This window comes from Sminthopsis crassicaudata, chromosome 2 (genome assembly GCF_048593235.1).
Source record: "Sminthopsis crassicaudata isolate SCR6 chromosome 2, ASM4859323v1, whole genome shotgun sequence".
Taxonomy (NCBI): domain Eukaryota; kingdom Metazoa; phylum Chordata; class Mammalia; order Dasyuromorphia; family Dasyuridae; genus Sminthopsis; species Sminthopsis crassicaudata.
Genome location: NC_133618.1, coordinates 281,914,393 through 281,931,961, shown reverse-complemented (window position 1 = coordinate 281,931,961; position 17,569 = coordinate 281,914,393). Strand labels below are relative to the sequence as shown.

The window sequence follows — 17,569 nt, the reverse complement described above, 5'->3', positions numbered from 1 at the left end:
CACTTCCTTCCCCCAAGTTAGTGCTATATTCCATAGACTGATTTAAATGAGGAACAACTATGTTCCTGCTGTTTGTGTACAGAGTAAAAGAGTCTTTAGACTTTTAGCATAAGATTTTGCCTTTTATTGAAACCACTTTGATTTTCCAGAAGGGAAATAGATCTTTTGGATAATAGGGTTTAAAACATTGATTTCAAATGTTTTAGCGAAATGATTGTCATAGTGTATACCTGCAGTTAAATGAAATAAAGTAACTTCTTTGCAAAAAAATAAAAGATAATACATGATAATATAATTGATAAATTGTTTGAAAGAGATAAAAATAAAAGCTCAGAGAATAGAGTAATTGCTATAGGTTCTAATAATCAAAGAATGCCTCAAAAAAAAGAGAAGTTTTGAACTGAGCTTTTAACCATACACAGAAGGAAGAAGACTGTTTCTGGTGGGGGGATGTAGCAAAAGAAATGAATAGGACTAAGAAAAATGCATGTGCAAAATTATAAATAGCAATTTTTGAAAATACTCTAGAGCAAGTATTATTTTCAATAGTGAATGGTGAGGAAGGAAAAGGAAATCATTATAGCGTGTGATGCTGGGAAATATCATACCTGGGGCTCAGATTCAGGTTGGGAAGAAGCTTGTGAAGCATCCTATTTTAATTAATCTTACCAAGTAAGTGCTAAGCTAAGATTTTTTTTCAGTTGATAAAGAATACCAAGTTCTATGAGCATGCTATAAAAAGGGATTCCATTCCATCGAATCTTTTCCAACAGATTTCCCCTTTCATCATTCCCCATTCTTTCATTCATTTTCATTTTTTTTCTTTACTGGTTCCTTCCCTATTGCCTAAAAAGCACGTTCATGGCTTTCTCATTTTCAACAAAATTTTACTTGATCTTTCTCTCCCTGATAATTGTCATCCATCATCAACAGGAAGCTTTCTCAAGTCCATTTAATTCTAATGCTTTTCTTCTTTTGATTATTTCTTGTTTATCTTGTCTATAACTTGTTTGCTTGTTGTCTCTCCCATTAGATTATAAAATTCTTGAGGTAAAGAGCTAAACTTTCTTTTGCCTCTTTTTCTATCCTCAGTGCTTAACACAGTGCTTGGAACATGGTAGATACTTAATAGATTTTATTGACTGATTAAATTTTGGTTCCCTTAAGAAAATTTCTGATATTCCAGTTTTACTTGTGGCTCTACATCTACACAGAATATTAAAGTAAGAGCTAGGCTCAGTTAGAGGAGAAAAGATTTATTAAGGACTAGTGAGAAATAAAATGAGGTCAGGTCAAACCAGATTATGAAGAGCTTTCAATGCTAGATTGACAACTTGGACTTTACACAAATATTATGAAAATAGTCAGTGAACTAGAATTTATTAAGCACCTATTACATGACAAGCACTATGATAAGAAATTAGGAAACAGTAAAAAAAATTAATACTCTAAAGAAGCTCATAGTCTAATCAAAGATAACATGCATATAACTATGCACAAACAATATGTATATACAGGATAAAATAGTGGAAGTCTCAGAGGGAAGGCACCAAGATTAAGAAAAACAGGGAAATTCCTCTCCAGGAATGAGAGACTTTGGCAAAAACCTGAAGGAAGAGAAGAAAACAGACTTCCAAATATGGAAGTGAATTGCACAGGATGAAAATGCTCAATCTAGAAAGATTAATATGTCTGAGAAACAGGAAGATGGAGGTTACTGGATCACAGATTATGAAGAGAGAGAGAAAGGCAGAAGGAAATTGAAAGATGGGGGAAGAGTCCTAGGTTATGAAGGATTTTAAAGCCAAATAGAGGTATTTATATTTGGTCCTAGTAGTAATAAGGAGCTATTAAAGTTGTTTTGAAAAGAGTAAGCATCATAAACTGGGAAGGGCACAAAATCAGAATTCCAAGCTCTGCATTTGTGTGACACTGGACAAATTAAAATCCCTAAATATTTGTTTTCCAATCTAGAAAATGAAACTTGCCTATCTGGAAAAGTTATTGTAAAAAAAAAATATATATATATATATATGTATATATATATATATATATATATGTATATATATATATATATATACATATATATATATATATATATAAACATTTTGAAACCTCCAAAGGTTTATTTTAATAATAATAGCTAAAAATTTACATAGTGTTTATTACATGTGCCAGGCATTGTACTAATCATACTATAATCATCTCATCACATCTCACAACAACCCAGAGAGGCATAGGTACTATTATCTCCCTTTTACAGATGAAAAAAATGAGGTAAAATAAAACTTATAATCTAAGTGACATGAATTAATATTTACAAAAACATAGCCCAGATTAACAGATGAGAAATGAATTAAATTGTCCCATTTTATAAAAATAAATTGAACAAGTCATTAATGAATTCCCAAAGAAAAAAAATCTCAAGGGCTAGGCAGCTTAGAAGTGAATTTTACCAAAGATTTAAATAGCATTAATTCCAATACTATGTAAAATATTTGGAAAAACAGGAGTCAAAATAATTTTTTTATGATACATATATTGCTAATACCTAAACCAGGTATCATCAAAACAGAGAAAGAAAATTATAGACCAATTTCCCTAATGAAAATTAATGCAGAAAAAAATCTTAAATAAAATATTAGCAGAAAGATTATAGCAATTTATCATCAAGATAATATGTTATGACAATGTAGGATTTATGCCAAAAATTCAAGGCTGTTTTAATATCAGGAAACTTTTCAGCATAACCAAGGGAATTAATAGGGAAAAAATGCAAAGGAAAGTAGCCTAACTGTACCAGACCTAAAACTATATTATAAAGTGGCAGTCATCAAAAGCATTTGGTACTAGCTAAGAAATAGGGTCCTGGAACAATAGAATAATTTACTATAGTAATCTAATGCTTGATAAACCCAATGACTCCAGCATCCAAATAGAATGGCAGAAACTAAGCATTGACCAACATCTAAAAACAATAGACCAAGATAAGGTAGAAATGAATTCATAATTTATGGCCAAAGAACTAGAGAACATTATGAAATACAAAATGGATCATTTTTATTACATTAAATTAAAAGGTTTTTTTCACAAACAAAATCAATGTAGCAAAGATAAGAAGGGAAGCAGAAAGCTAAGAAAAAAATTTTATAGCCAGTGTTTCTGATAAAGGCCTCATTTCTAAAATATGTAGAGAATTGACTCAAATTTAAAAGAATATAAGCTATTTTCCAAATGACAAATAGTCAAAGGATATGAACAGACAATTTCCAGACAAAGGAATTAAAGCCATTTTTATAGTGGCAAGGAACTACAACCTGAATGGATTCCCATTAGTTGGTAATGGCTGAATAAGTTATAGTGTGTGAACATAATGGAATGCAATGTTCTGTAAGAAATGATGAGCAGGCCAATTTCAGAAAAGCTTGAAAAGATTTACATGAATCAATGCTAAGTAAAGTTATCAGAAACAAGAGAACATAGTATATAGGAACAACAAAATTATGTGATAGGCAGCTCTTTTCAATAGTTAGCTGATTCAAGGCAGTTCCAAAAGATTTGTGTTGGAGAGCCATCTACATGCAGAAAGAAAATTATAGATTAAATGTGGATCACAACTTAATATTTTCATCTTTTTGTTATTGGTTTGTTTTTTCCCTTTTGATATGATTTTTCTTACACAGCATGACAAATATGGAAATGTTTAGAAGAAATGCACATTTTTAACCTATCTCAGATTGCTTGTTATCTAGAGGAGGGGAATGGAGGAGAGAGAGGAAGAAAAATTTGGAACACAATTTTACAAAGGTGAATGCTGAAAACTATCTTTGCATGTTTTTTTGAAAAATAAAATATTATCTTAAAAGACAATGATTTCAACACATCACCAATAAAATGTTGATTAAATAAAAATATAAAAATCCTCAATAAAGCCATTCAAAAGATCAAAAGAGAAGACTGAGGCAAATAGAGATTAAATGAATTGCCTAGGATCACAAAGCTAATAAATATTTAAGATTGAATTTGAACTTAGATCTTCCTGATTTCCAGACCTACAATTCTATCCACTGTACTATGAAAAGATAGTCATGATAGTGTTTTAATATAAGTGATTTAATAAAATTTAATCTAATATTCTCTATTTAGTCATCTTTTCCACTGAATTTCTATTCATGCTAGTGTAGAAAAGACTCTAGATTTTCTAAAAATCTATATTAATGTTCCTTAACCATTAACAAATACTGCAAAACTGGAAAGGTTTCAGCCATGGTCCCCAATTTTGAGGTGTGTATATATAGTTTGAGGCCCAGTCTGGGCAGGTTCTGAGAAGCTTATCACAAGGTGATGGATTTTTTGGGAAGAGGAGGGATGTTTTGGTCAAACAATTAAGGAAAAATGCCTATAATTATGGAGGGGCTTGTATTTGTGCTGATGAAAAGAGTTCTGAATTGATGAATCATGAGTCTTTTGATATCCTAAGGTAAGAAATTTAATTATGTATAAAATTAATTGGAATGGAAAGGGATTGAAAGCCATCTAGAATATTATTGCAATTATTGCAAATGACAAGTGATGGAGAATTTGGAACACTGACAGTGTCATATAAGGGGTTAGCTTCAAAGCCCAGAAAATCTGGATTCAATTTCCCTGCTCTGACATACTACCTAATCTCTGATGCTCCAGACATCTCTTAAGACTTCAAATTGCAAAACAGGTACATACCTGAATTGATGGAGGATTTCCTATACAGATTACTCCATGGGTCCAGTCCCTATATAAGTTACAATGCTTGACTCCTAGGGATACAGTAACAAAAACAAGCACTCTCTGACCTTAAGGAGCTTACATTTTGTCAGAGTAAAATGACATATACACGTAAAATGAATAAATGATTGAAGAAAATTATATACTTACTATGTGCTCAATACTAGGAATATGAGTAGGAAAGCAAAGATAGCAAATAAAAATCAAGTCAATGCTCAGGTAATTTTGATGATGGTGGGAATAGCAATCACTACCACTAAATGAAAAGTATGGATTAGCTATCTAGCAATCACAATTATTGCTCCCCAAATTTCAGAACTAAAGGTTTACTTCTTAGAACTACAATCTGACCTATTGCAAAGTTTACCAAGAACATACATATCAACTCAGAGGTGGGAAAATGAGGGTGGATGGGTAAGACATTACAATAGGAATAAAGAAAAGAACAGAACAGTGGGCAAAAAAAAAAAAAAAAAGATCAAGATCATTCAATTCTACAATGAATTATTTTAAGGCATCTATCACAGAAAAAAATTAAAACAGAGAAAGATTGACCCCCCTGATTTGTTTTTGTTTTTGTTTTTGTTTTTGTTTTTTTGCTCTTTATGCAATCATGTTCCTGCCCCAAAGGAAAACAAAGTTCCACTCTAATGGATCTGAAGTTAAAGAATCAAAGTTGAAATCCTGTCTCTACCTGTTACTACCTATGTGAAACAAAGACAAATGCATTTTCACTCTCTAAACCTCTGTTCATCTGAAAAAAAAAAAAAAAGAGAGAGAGAGACTAAGTGATCTCTAAGTTCATTTCAACTCTAAATTTCTATGATTCCTTTTCATCTTCTTTCATATAAATACCCAGGGATATAAAATATCTTCATACTGCCCTCTAGCTTTTTATAGCTATTGCAACATTTAATAATAATAACAATAAGATGAAAACCAGCATTTGTAGAATACTTTAAGGTGTGAAAACTATATTAACTCATTTGATCCTTACTAGAACCCTAGGAGGCAAGGGCTATTGCTATCCTGATTTTACAAATGAATTAACCAAATAAAAATATGCATTAAGAAATCACATATGATTTTAAGACATGGAATATTAGAGTTTTTAAATAAAATTAATAGTCATACAACAGTAAACAGAAGGGCTGGACATGAGGTAATCATGTTATATTCCAGAGTGTTCCACTCCTATTCATATAACATCAAGATACACAAAAATCACTCAATATTAAGTCTTTATTAGTTGCTTACCAGATATTACACAGTGGGTTAGGCAATGGAGATTCAAAGATGAAATAGTCCCTGCCTTCAAGAAGCTTACAGACTATGGAGGGAGATAGCTCTATACAAAGTATATGAAAAATGAATATAAAGAAACTGGGGATAGGAGTAGTACTAGAAGTTAAGGGGAATCTGGAAAAGCTTCTTCTAAAAGATAGCATGAGCTGAGTTTTGAAGGAAACAAGTAATTCTTAGAGGTAATGGAGAGACAGAAATAAATGCAAATGGGGAAGAACTAGGACAAAGTTATAAAGATGGATACTAGATTGTTATGTGCAAGGAGTGGTTTGGTTTGGTTGGACCACAGAGTGGATAAAGATGATAATAGATTTAAAAAAAAGTTATAAAGGAAGATTGGTACCAGTATGTAAAAGGCCAAACTGCCAAGAGTTTATATTTGATTTCAAAGGAAAAAAGAGCCACTGAAATTGATTGAGCAAGGGAGTGACTTAGTCAGACCCGAATTTTAGGAAAATAACTTTTTAGCTATAGGGAGGATGGATTATAGTGCTGGAAGAAGGACCCCACCATTTTGGGCAGGCACTCTGGATTATTTACAAGTGGATGTGAACTTAGAATAAATGTATTGTCATCAGTATCACTAGGGGTAATATCTTGATCAACAAAGCCATTGATGCATTGTAGTAGTGAAAAGAAAAGATAGGCATAATAATGACCTTAGAAAAGTAAGAAGAGAATCAAAGCAAAGATCAATTTCCTTGGCTGGATTCTTTTCCTAGAAAAAAAAATGGATAAGAAAATGGAAGAGAACGAGGGTTTTTCCTAAGCAGGGAAAGAATGTAATGCTATATGGATATACTAGAACAATAAGAATTTCATTTGGAGAAAGAAGAGACTATGGCTGCTTGGTAACTCAAAATTACAGATCCAGATGTCTGAAAAGAAGCCTCAGAGATGCTTCCTTCTCTATCCTCCTGCCTTTTTTCTCTAATTAATCCCAAAAATATTTTGAATATGGGAATAAAAATCATACTAATATAGTCATTCATGCCTGATTACAATGTAATACAAAAATTACCAGACATATCATTAAACAAAAGTACAATTAACTTAGTTGTAAGTTTCATTTGATTACAGCATAAAATTCTGGTCAGATAAATGCAGTATGTTTCTCAAACCATCTCTGACTGATTTATTTTTTTTTTTTGCTCACAATTAAACATTAAATATATGACGACCTTGATTATAGCGATGGTCATGTGAAGAAAGAGAAATAGATTAATTCAAGAGAGCATAGGAAAACAAAAGGACTTTGTGGTATTAAATATGGAAGACAGAGGGGAAAAGATCCACAAAGACTTCTTTAGTATTCCAAAAACTGTGTAGCAGCTCTTTTTGTGGTGGCAAAAAAATTGGAAAATGACTAGATGCTCATCAATTGGGGAATGGCCGAGTAAGTTATGGTATATAAAAATAATGGAATATTATTATTCCATAAAAAATATGAACAAGCTGATTTTAGAAAGATTTACATAAACTGATGTTGAGCAAAAGAAGCAGAACCAGGAATACATTGTACACAATAGCAACATTATGTGATTATCAATTATGAAAGACTTGGTTCTTCTCAGGGGTTCAGTGATCCAAGGCAACTCCAATAAACTTTGGATGGAAAATGCCATCTGCACCCAAAGAGAGAATTATGGAGATTGAATGTAAATCAATACATGCTATGTTCACTTTTTTCTTTTTCTTCCGGTTTTTTTTTTTTTCTTTCATGTTTTTTTTTTCTGATTTTTTTCTCCCAACATAATTCATAAAGAAATGTACTTTTTAAAAATGAATGTAAATGTTTAACCAGAAAAAAATAAAACAATAAGATAAAGTATTCTGAAAATGAGGGACTAGATGAATCACAAACTCGTTAACAGAAATGGGAAACTAAGGAAAAACAATCTGGAGGAAGAGATGACAAGTTCAGTTTTGGACATATTGCATCTAAAATGACAGTGTGACAGTTACTAAGTACTGGTGTGTCTTATTCTTTTATTTGTACCTTTGAAAAATAAAAATATGAACACAGCCAAAAATTAAAGCAAGTTACTTGTTCTCCAATTTTAATTGTAACATTTAAATACCCAATGCTTTTACATGTAAATGTGTATATGTGTATATTTAATACACATCTACATTATGCTTGTGCATATACATACATGACCTCTTTCAGAAATAAAACAACTCCATTTTGAATCTAGACAAGTTTAATACTAGCTTGAGGACTTACTGAGTGAATTAATGCTTCTAATGAAAATAACACCTGTAATCTCCATTGTCCATTGAAGGTTATTTCTCATCTACAACACTAAGTAAAAAGAGGGAAATAGATATTAGTTACCAATTGTTTAAATGCTTTTAAATCATATTACTTTTTGTTGCTGTCAGATGTAAGGCTACATCAATATTTGTAAATAACAATCAATCCTCTGTCTTTATAGATTTATACAGGAACTCCTGCAGACTTCCTAAACTTAGTTGAGTCCAACTGACATGAAAGAAATAGTAAAAATAATAGCTCGTTGTATTGTGATTTTTATAGGGTCATAATAAAAACCATTTTCACATACATTAATTAGGTAGGGAAGGAGATATCAGCTACTGTACTTAGATCTGAAGTCAAATCCTGCTTTAGACACTTATTGTGTGATCCTGGGTAAGTCACTTAATCTTTGCCTCACCTTCCTCATCTAGAAAATGGGATTTAATAATAGTACCTATCTCACAGAGTTTTTGTGATGACAAAAATGATATAATTTATAGAAATAGTTCTTTTTATACCTTCATGTGCTTGCTATCACTATTATCATCTCATAGTAATCCTTTTGAAAAAAATATCTTTGCAGATAAAGATTTTGAAGCTCAAAGAACTAAGCAAAATCTCCAAAGAGACATGGCTAAATAACTGACAGTGACTAAAAACCTTCTAGTTCCAATTCTAGTGCTCCTTCCACTATGCTCTTTTGATTTGGGAGTGAGGAAAAACATATTTGAGCTTGATTTCTTCCTGACACTAATATTATTGACTATTCATGTTAGACAATGATATCTAGTGACCCTATAAAACATTTACAAGCCAGAATTTTTAGTTTTCTCCTATTTTCTTTGTCAATCCCCAGATTACAAAGGCCTTTCAGAACAGCCATAGTTTCCTATATCCCCATTAGCCTGAGTATAAAAAAAATGTGTAACATTCTGGTTTTAATCATTCTTTTCTTTCTTTCTCTAGACAAGAACTGTGAGCACCTGATTCCTGTGTACTGCCTTCACAACAATTAAACAATTTTAACAAGAGTTTAAAGAAGTAATTTGAGAAGCAAAGGTGATTTCTGGCTTTTTACAGAAGTAATCAACTACTGTAATCATTTGCCAGCAGGCCACCATTGTTGGTTATCTAACCTCTTTATCCCTACAAATCAGGTTAGGTGCACCAGATGTGAGAATGATTTTTACATACACAGGGTAGAAGCATGGGAATATTTTGGAATAGTTTTTTATTGTTTTTTACTCTACTTTTCACTTAGAACAGTAAGTTCTCTTTGTATAATTCACCAAAAACATTGTGAAACAGCAAAAGTTAAACTTGTTCTGAAGGGGAGACTTTTGTTTGTCTATAGTACAGTGAGTATTTTACTTATAACTGATGATTAAGCATTGAGGTATGACAGCTATCAATGTAGCTATTTCAATACTGCCCACCAGCCAAAGTGAGAAATATCAGCAACCTCCCAAAATCCAAAACTTTGGACCTTAGGTATTGTCTAAAAACATAAAAAATAATCTGGTACTTGAAATATTTAATTCTTTATTAAGAGTTTTTCATGTTATATCCCATTCATTTTTCTAATATATTATTTCCCTCTTATTTCTTCCCAGAATGCCATTTATTGTAACAAAAAATAAAGAGAAGAAAGAAAAATAGTTTAAAAAATAAAACTAATCAACACATCAACTGAGTTAACATGTGCAATGTTCCAATCTTGCATCTCTTACCAATGTAAAGAAGGGAAGAAGATGTGTTTTCTCCTCACTTTGGAAACAATATTGACTATAGAATTCAGTTTTGTTTTTGTTATTTTGTTCTTCCCATTTATATTATTGCAATCATTACATTTATTATTTTCCTGGTTCTTTCTGTACTTCACTCTGCATCAGTTTATATGTTTTTTCATGTTCTCCATATTCTCTAGATTCATCATAACAGTACAATAAAATTCCATTTTATTTACATACAAATATCTGTTTAGCTACCCCCACTTGACAAATATCTACTATTTCCAGATATTTTATGCTTTAAAAAAATTGCTACTATGAAAATTTGGGTGTACATAGGACCTTTTTATCTTTAACCTTCTTGAGGCATATGCCTGGAAGAGAACTCTGGTTCAAAGGTTATATACATTTATTCATTTTCTTAGCATCATCACAATTTGCTTCCCAGAATGATTGGAGCAATCCACAATTCCACAAAGAGTATGATAGTCTGTCTTTCCACAGCCCTCTCCTTAACTTGTTTCCATTTCTTTGTCATCTTGACAGTTTGCTATGTGTGAAGTGAAACTTCAGTTAATTTTGATATGACAATTCTTCTGAGAACTGATTGTTCATATCCATTGACCATGAATTTATTTAGAAATTAGGCTGATCTTTTAAGAGCCTTAAAATCAGGATACCATTAAAATCACCTATTGCCAATATTATAGAAAGATTAAGAGGATAGCAAGTAAAATATTAACCCTCAAAGCTGCTAGTTCTTAAAGGTGATGCTCCCCCAGTTTGACCAAAGGGGTATCCAGGATATAGAAAAGAAAATGGCTTAATATGTCCTACATTAGACAGTTATATCCTTTGGGGAAAAAAAAGTGACATTTGGGGCAGCTTGGTGGCGCAGTGGAGAGAGCACCAACCCTGAAATCAGGAGGACTTGAGTTCAAATTTGACCTCAGACACTTAACACTTCCTAGCTGTGTGACCCTGGACAAGTCACTTAATCCCAATTGCCTCAGGGGAAAAATGACACCATAAAACTAAATTACCATTGGCTTTTCTATAAAATAAGAGCACAAACATTTTCCTAATGCATTACCCCCCTTTTTTTCTTTCCTATTCTAATATTTCCAAGGCTAGCCAAGTTAACTATTAACTCAAGCAAAGTAAGAAAAGAACTTTAAAAACTTACTTGTAGAAACAAGTCAAAACCATGGTTCACAAACCTTCACAAATGTTTGTTTCTATTAAAGAAAATTGTTCAAAGCAAAGGCACTTGACTCCATTATACAAAAAAGTAAGAATAAAATTCCCCCAAAATTTGGGAGTACATTCTCCTACCAATACACATCTTCAGTGGGAGTAGTGTACATATTTAAGGAGTAAGGTCAGGACACACAAATGGAACGTCACACATGCATAGGGGAGGCACATGGTAAAGCAATTCACCTCCCATGCTAGAGGGCTGCTGATGTCTGGTGATATCACCAAACTGGTCTTGGGTCTTCTCCATGTGGTATTTACTAAAGCACACTATTGAATCTTAAAGGTTGTGCTCTGTTTGTCTCATAATGGATACAGGCAGATAATACCCTAGGCTTGTGGCTATTAAAATTCATTTTCCCCATTGGCTTCTGGTCATCATCTGAAGAACATGGAAATAAACGAGACCATTCACAAAGAGATCCCTTTTATCCCGTCCTCATCTCATATCACTCGGATCTCTTCTTTCATTTTCTCCTCCTTTACCCTTAACATGAAAAGATGGACTTTGTACTTTGCAAAAGATTCCATTCAATCCTCTCATTTATAGCAGTTTGCCCACTCTATTGTCACTCCAATTTTATATTTCTGCTTTGCTAGGAAATATGTGTTTTCCATCCTCTAAAACTTTAACCTGATTTGTCCATCTATACTAGCTATTGTCCCATACTTCTCTTTCCTTTTCTCCTATTCTTCTCTTATTACTCTTACTATGATTTATAATCTCATCATTCCACTGAAATTGCTTTCCCTCAAATTACCACTAATCTTAGAATTGAGAAATTTCTCAATCCATATTCTCCTTGTACTATTGGCAGCTTTTGACTATTAATGACCCTCTCTTGGATATTTTCTTTCCTCTGGGTCCTGGCAACACTGCTTTCTCCTGATTCTTCTCCTACCTGTATTTTTCTTACTTTATTTTGCTGGACCATCCCTTTCAGGTCCACTCACAATATGTGTCCTTCAGTAATCTGTTCTTTTTATTCTCTATATTATTTCATTTAATGATTTAATTAGCTCCTGTAAATTCAGTTATCATCTCTATGGGGATGATTCTCAGATTTATATTTCTCACCCTAAACTCCTGACTTCAGGTTTTACATCTCCTAATTGCCTACAGGACATCTTGAACATAAAGTCCTATAGACACATCTTAGGGCTAAATGGCACAATGGTTAGATTACCAGACCTGGAATCAAGAAGACTCATTTTTTTGAGTTCCAATCAGGTGTCAGACACTTAACAGCTATGTGATTCTGGGCCAGTCACTTAACCCTGTTTACCCCATTTCCTTGTCATCTGTAAAATGATCTGGAAGAGAAAATGACAAATCACTTCAGTATCTTTGCCAAGAAAAGCCCCAACATGAAGTAATGAAGAGTCAAACACAAATTAAACAACTGAGCAGCAACAACATAACACTGTTCTTCCTAGACTATCACAATCCTCCCCCTTTCCTAATTTCTATGCTAAGGATGCCCACAGCTCTCAGTCACCAAACTGTATAATCTAGATATCATCCTTGATTCCTCACTCTAATACTCTTATATGCAAACAGTAATCAATTGCCAAATCATACTGATTCTAAGTTCAGAAAATTCCTGTACATGCCCTTTCATTTCCTTTGACACTGCCACCTCCCCTTTTACAAGCCCTCATCACCTCATGCCTAGAGAATTGCATTAGCCTATGGGGTAGTCTCTTCTTCAGTCCTTCTTCCATGAACATTATAGTGATCTTTCTAACACGCAGGTAAAAAACCATGGTATCCTACATTTTGTAAAGAAATCTCATTGGTTCCTTATCTCCCATATCAAATATAAAATCTTATATTTGGTATTTTACAAGCTTTATAATCTGGCCCTCTATTACCTTCCTAATCTTTATTTATTGATTGATTTTGACAAGGTAATTAAGGTTAAGTGATTTGCCTAAGGTCACACAGTTAGGAAGTATTAAGTGTTTGAGGTCACATTTGAACTCAAGTCTTCCTGACTTCAGGTCTGGTGCTCTATACCCTGTGCCATCTGGCTCCCCTTATATATACACATACACAAACATATACATATACACACATATATACATTTATATTTATATATCTTTTATCCTCTTCTACAATACTCTACATATAATTCAATGACAATGGCCTCCTTTCTGATCTCCCTACTTACTACATTTTTACCTAAAGCATGGATTTTTCCCATTCATTATCTCTGCCTACTAGCTTCCTCAAATTTCAGCTAAAATTTCATCTTCCTTAAGAAGCCTTTCCTAATCCCCTTTAATGCTAATGCCTTATGTCTGAGATTATCTCTATTGTATCTTCTACAGATTTTGTTTGTACATGGTGCTTTCCACTTGGTAGACACTTAAATGCTTGTTGACTTGACTCTAAATATCACAAGGTGCTATTTATTCTCCATAGGAAAATGAATGAGCCTTTCTATGTCTATTTTTGCTGAGAATCCATGGGGTTGACCTTTAGCTATTTCAGTGAGTCATCTGAATGAGGTTTTTCTCTCCAGAAAGAAGGGTTATCATCTCTAGGGGCCAAGCATTTTTGAAACAAAGAATAACCAGTCAGCTATGAATAAATGATGTTTACTTACATACTTTTAACTTTATTTCCTCATTCAGTTTTCCAAGTATCTATTCTACTGAGGTTGGAAAAATCATACTAGTATTATATGCCTAGTGCTATACTTCTACTCCTGCTGCTGTGGAGACAGCTGTGGTAGTGCTACTACTACTATTAAGCATTTTTGTAGGTTTGCAAAACATTTTTATGATCTATCACATGATTCACACAATAACTCTGGGAGGAGCTGAGAGGTTCGGGTATTTGAGAGAATAACAATATGTACATCAAAATCCCCTAAAATGAGATCTAGAGCAAAGAAAGACTGAATAGGAGAATTTATAGAGGCATGCCTTGGAGGCTGGAAGGTAAAAGTTATGCAAATTTTGATTGTGTAGTAGATATGGATAGATCTGAACCTTTTAGGAGGAGAGGTTTCTGTGTGATGGGTTATAAGTGATTTGCCTGTTATCTATACAATTAATTTTTTTATTAACATATAAGCAAGCTTTCTGCCTTTGTTTCCCAGTGTTTAGTACTGAGCTTAAAACAAAGTAAATACTTAATAAAATTGATTGTTGATTATCAAATATGGTCTGTTATAGAAAATCATGCCTGTTCCCTTTCCTTATTTTCACCAAGAATACTCTCAAAACCCTTATCAAAGAGCCCACAGTTTAATGAGAGACTCAACATAGAAACAGCTTTATACAAACAAGATATTCACAGGATAAATCAGAGAGAGGGGGAATAGAGAGAAAACACTTAAGACCATGAAGAATTAGAAAAGGATGATCTGGATAAGAATAGACTTTTGCCAAACTTTCTCTTAAATTGATTTATCCTGCAAACTTCAGGGGACTCCTTAATAGCCTTTAACACGTGTCACCATTTTGATTGTTATTTTGTGACTATTGTAATTCACAGTCTTTCAACCTTCTCCTCCATAATGCTATGCTCACAAATTTGTATCCTATGCCACTGTTGTCCTTGATTTCACAGTTTCAAATGACAAAATATAGTTTGAAATAGACAGTCTCCTGACTTTCTTATTGTGGTGACATCTTTATGTTTAAACTTTTCTAGAAAGTTGTGATAATTAGATTCAATATATCTTATCCATTTCCCATTTTTTGGAGTATTTTTGAAGAGATCTTGGAGCTTCTGTATATGATTGTATACAATGTATACAATGCCTGCACATCTTTATCGTTTCTACTAATTGAGGTTCATGTCTAAACTATGGCTACACAGGAGCTGTTTCAGAAATTACACCTGTATCGGTAACCAATAATTTCCTTTTTGTTAAGATATAATCAATTTCATTTTTCCTTAATATTGTTCACCATTCATAGTAATGACGGCTTTATAACTCTACTTCTTAAAGTATTCATAAAAATACAGATGTGAAGCTTCTTAGTAATCAAATAGCATGAAGGAAATACTTCTCTACAAATCTTTAAAAAATTATAGTTATTTGATAAGTTTCATATGCAGACATTTCTGTCTTTTTATACAAACTGTTCCTTTTTCTTAACCAGAATCATATGTATGGATGTTATCATTTGTGATTCTGTTTGGGCCTCTCAAAAGTAGAAAAGATAGAATTTTCCCTCATAAAGAAAGCCATATCTCTTATATTAAAGAAGTCCATTAAAAATTCTTAATACTGGACCTTTTTAAGTTTACTATGCTTTTGAAATGAAGAATGAAGGCATGAAAATATTACGTGACTTTTCAAGTAATAAGTATTATTACTAATACTTAGTATTATTACTACTAATTAGTATTAATTACTAATATTAGTAATATTATATTATTATGTATAATATAATATATATTATTACATACAACTAATAAGTATTATAGTTGGGATCCAAAGATATAGATAATCTATAGATATACATGCATATGTATAAATTTATATTCATATATGTATATATACACACATATATGTGTGTGTGTTTCTTTGGTAGAAAGAACATTTGATATAATTTGCTTAGCAATGGAACCAACTAAGAATTTTCCAGATGGGGAGCACAGCATGGACGAAAGCTAAGAGTAAGTAAAGTATATTAGGGACAGTAAGGAAAATGGTTTGGAGCAAAAGTTAGGCTAGTATTGGGAAATAAAATTGGAAAGGTATTTTGAAGTCAGATTAAGTAGGATCTTCAGTGCGATAGTGAGAAATTGGAGATTTATCCTGTGTGGAATGAGATATCTGAAAGACCTTTTTAAAAATAAGTGTTTTTTTTTAAAAATGTTGTTTTCAGAAGATAACACTGGAAAAGGTTATAGAATAAGTAGAAAGTGTAAGAGATTAGAGGTAAAGAGATTCAGGCTTGAGATAATGAGATACTATACCTCTGGTAATAGAAATTAAAAAGAAAGAATAAATGAATTTAAAGGAAGATTTTGATGACTAGCTACAAAGAATTTTTAAAAAAGGAATGTTAAAAACACAAATTTTTAAACCTAGATTATTACCTTGATAAAATTAGAGAAATTAAGAATTTTATTTTTATTATGCTGATTTTTAAATGGATGTCATGATTCTATCTTAATATAATTATAAATGATAATAATAAAATTATTCATAACAATAATATTAAATAATAATAAGTAAATAATAAAATGAGATAATATTTGCATAGTGCTTCGCACACTTCCTGGCACATAGTAAGTGCAGTGTAAATGCTTATTCCCTTTGTTTTCCAAACCCTAAAAGATACAAAAATAGTAATATAGAGTTAAGAGTAATTTGTTAAATTCACAAGAATGGTTGATTTTTTTTCTGAAGTAGGAAATATAGAGAGAAAAGTTTAGAGGGTTGAGTCATGAATCTTTGGAAACATTCAGAAAAAGCAGACCAGATCAGAAAAGAAGGAAAGACCAGAGAAAAAGCAGACCAGATCAGAAAAGAAGGAAAAAGACCAGAGATGCAGATAAATAATACATGACCAAAATATTTGGTAGTAAATAAAATTGATAAAAATGATAAAATATGGAAATTGTTTACATTTGAGCAGATATAAGAAAGAAAACTAATATGCTATTAGCATCACTGAATTTGCCTAAGCATTCAGGATGATAATTTGGAATTATTGCAGAAAGATTACTAAACTGCTGAAATACTTTGACCTAATAGTCTCCATCATAGGCATATACTCAAAAAAGATTAAAAAAAGAAAAAAAAAACACAGAAAGGGCATGAAATAAAATAAATAAAATAATATATCAAAACATTAATAGTTACACTATTTTAATAGCAAAATGTTAGTAATAATGGAAAGGGCAAAACCAAATTGTGATATATTTATATTATATAGTATATAAATATTGTATTATATAAAATTATGGAAGGTATCCTAGAACTTACAATGAAATATTTATTGTTATTATTAAGTCATTTTCTGTCATGTCTGACTCTTCATAGCCCCATTTGGAGTTGTCTTGGCAAAGATATAGGAGAGTTTTGCCATTTTCTTCCCCTGCTTATTTTACAGATGAGGAACCTGAAGCAAAAAGGATTAAGTGGCTTGCCCAGGGTCACACAGCAAGTGTCTGAAGCTTGATTTGAACTCATGAAGAAATCTTCCTCACTCCAGGTCTGGCATTCTGTGTACTATGTCACCTTGCTGCCTCCTCATAAACATTACTTTACAAATTAAG

General features: G+C 32.2%; 1 long non-coding RNA gene across 1 annotated transcript in view; it reads left to right on the top strand.

The window, feature by feature from the left end:
- Nucleotides 1–13,175, top strand: part of LOC141556080 (uncharacterized) — a 133,981-nt gene extending 120,806 nt beyond the window's left edge. Inside the window, exons 4-5 of the long non-coding RNA XR_012486427.1 lie at nucleotides 9,296–9,388; nucleotides 9,943–13,175. This is a non-coding gene — a long non-coding RNA (uncharacterized LOC141556080). The remainder of the gene's footprint in view (nucleotides 1–9,295; nucleotides 9,389–9,942) is intronic.
- The last annotated feature ends 4,394 nt before the right edge of the window (nucleotides 13,176–17,569 follow it).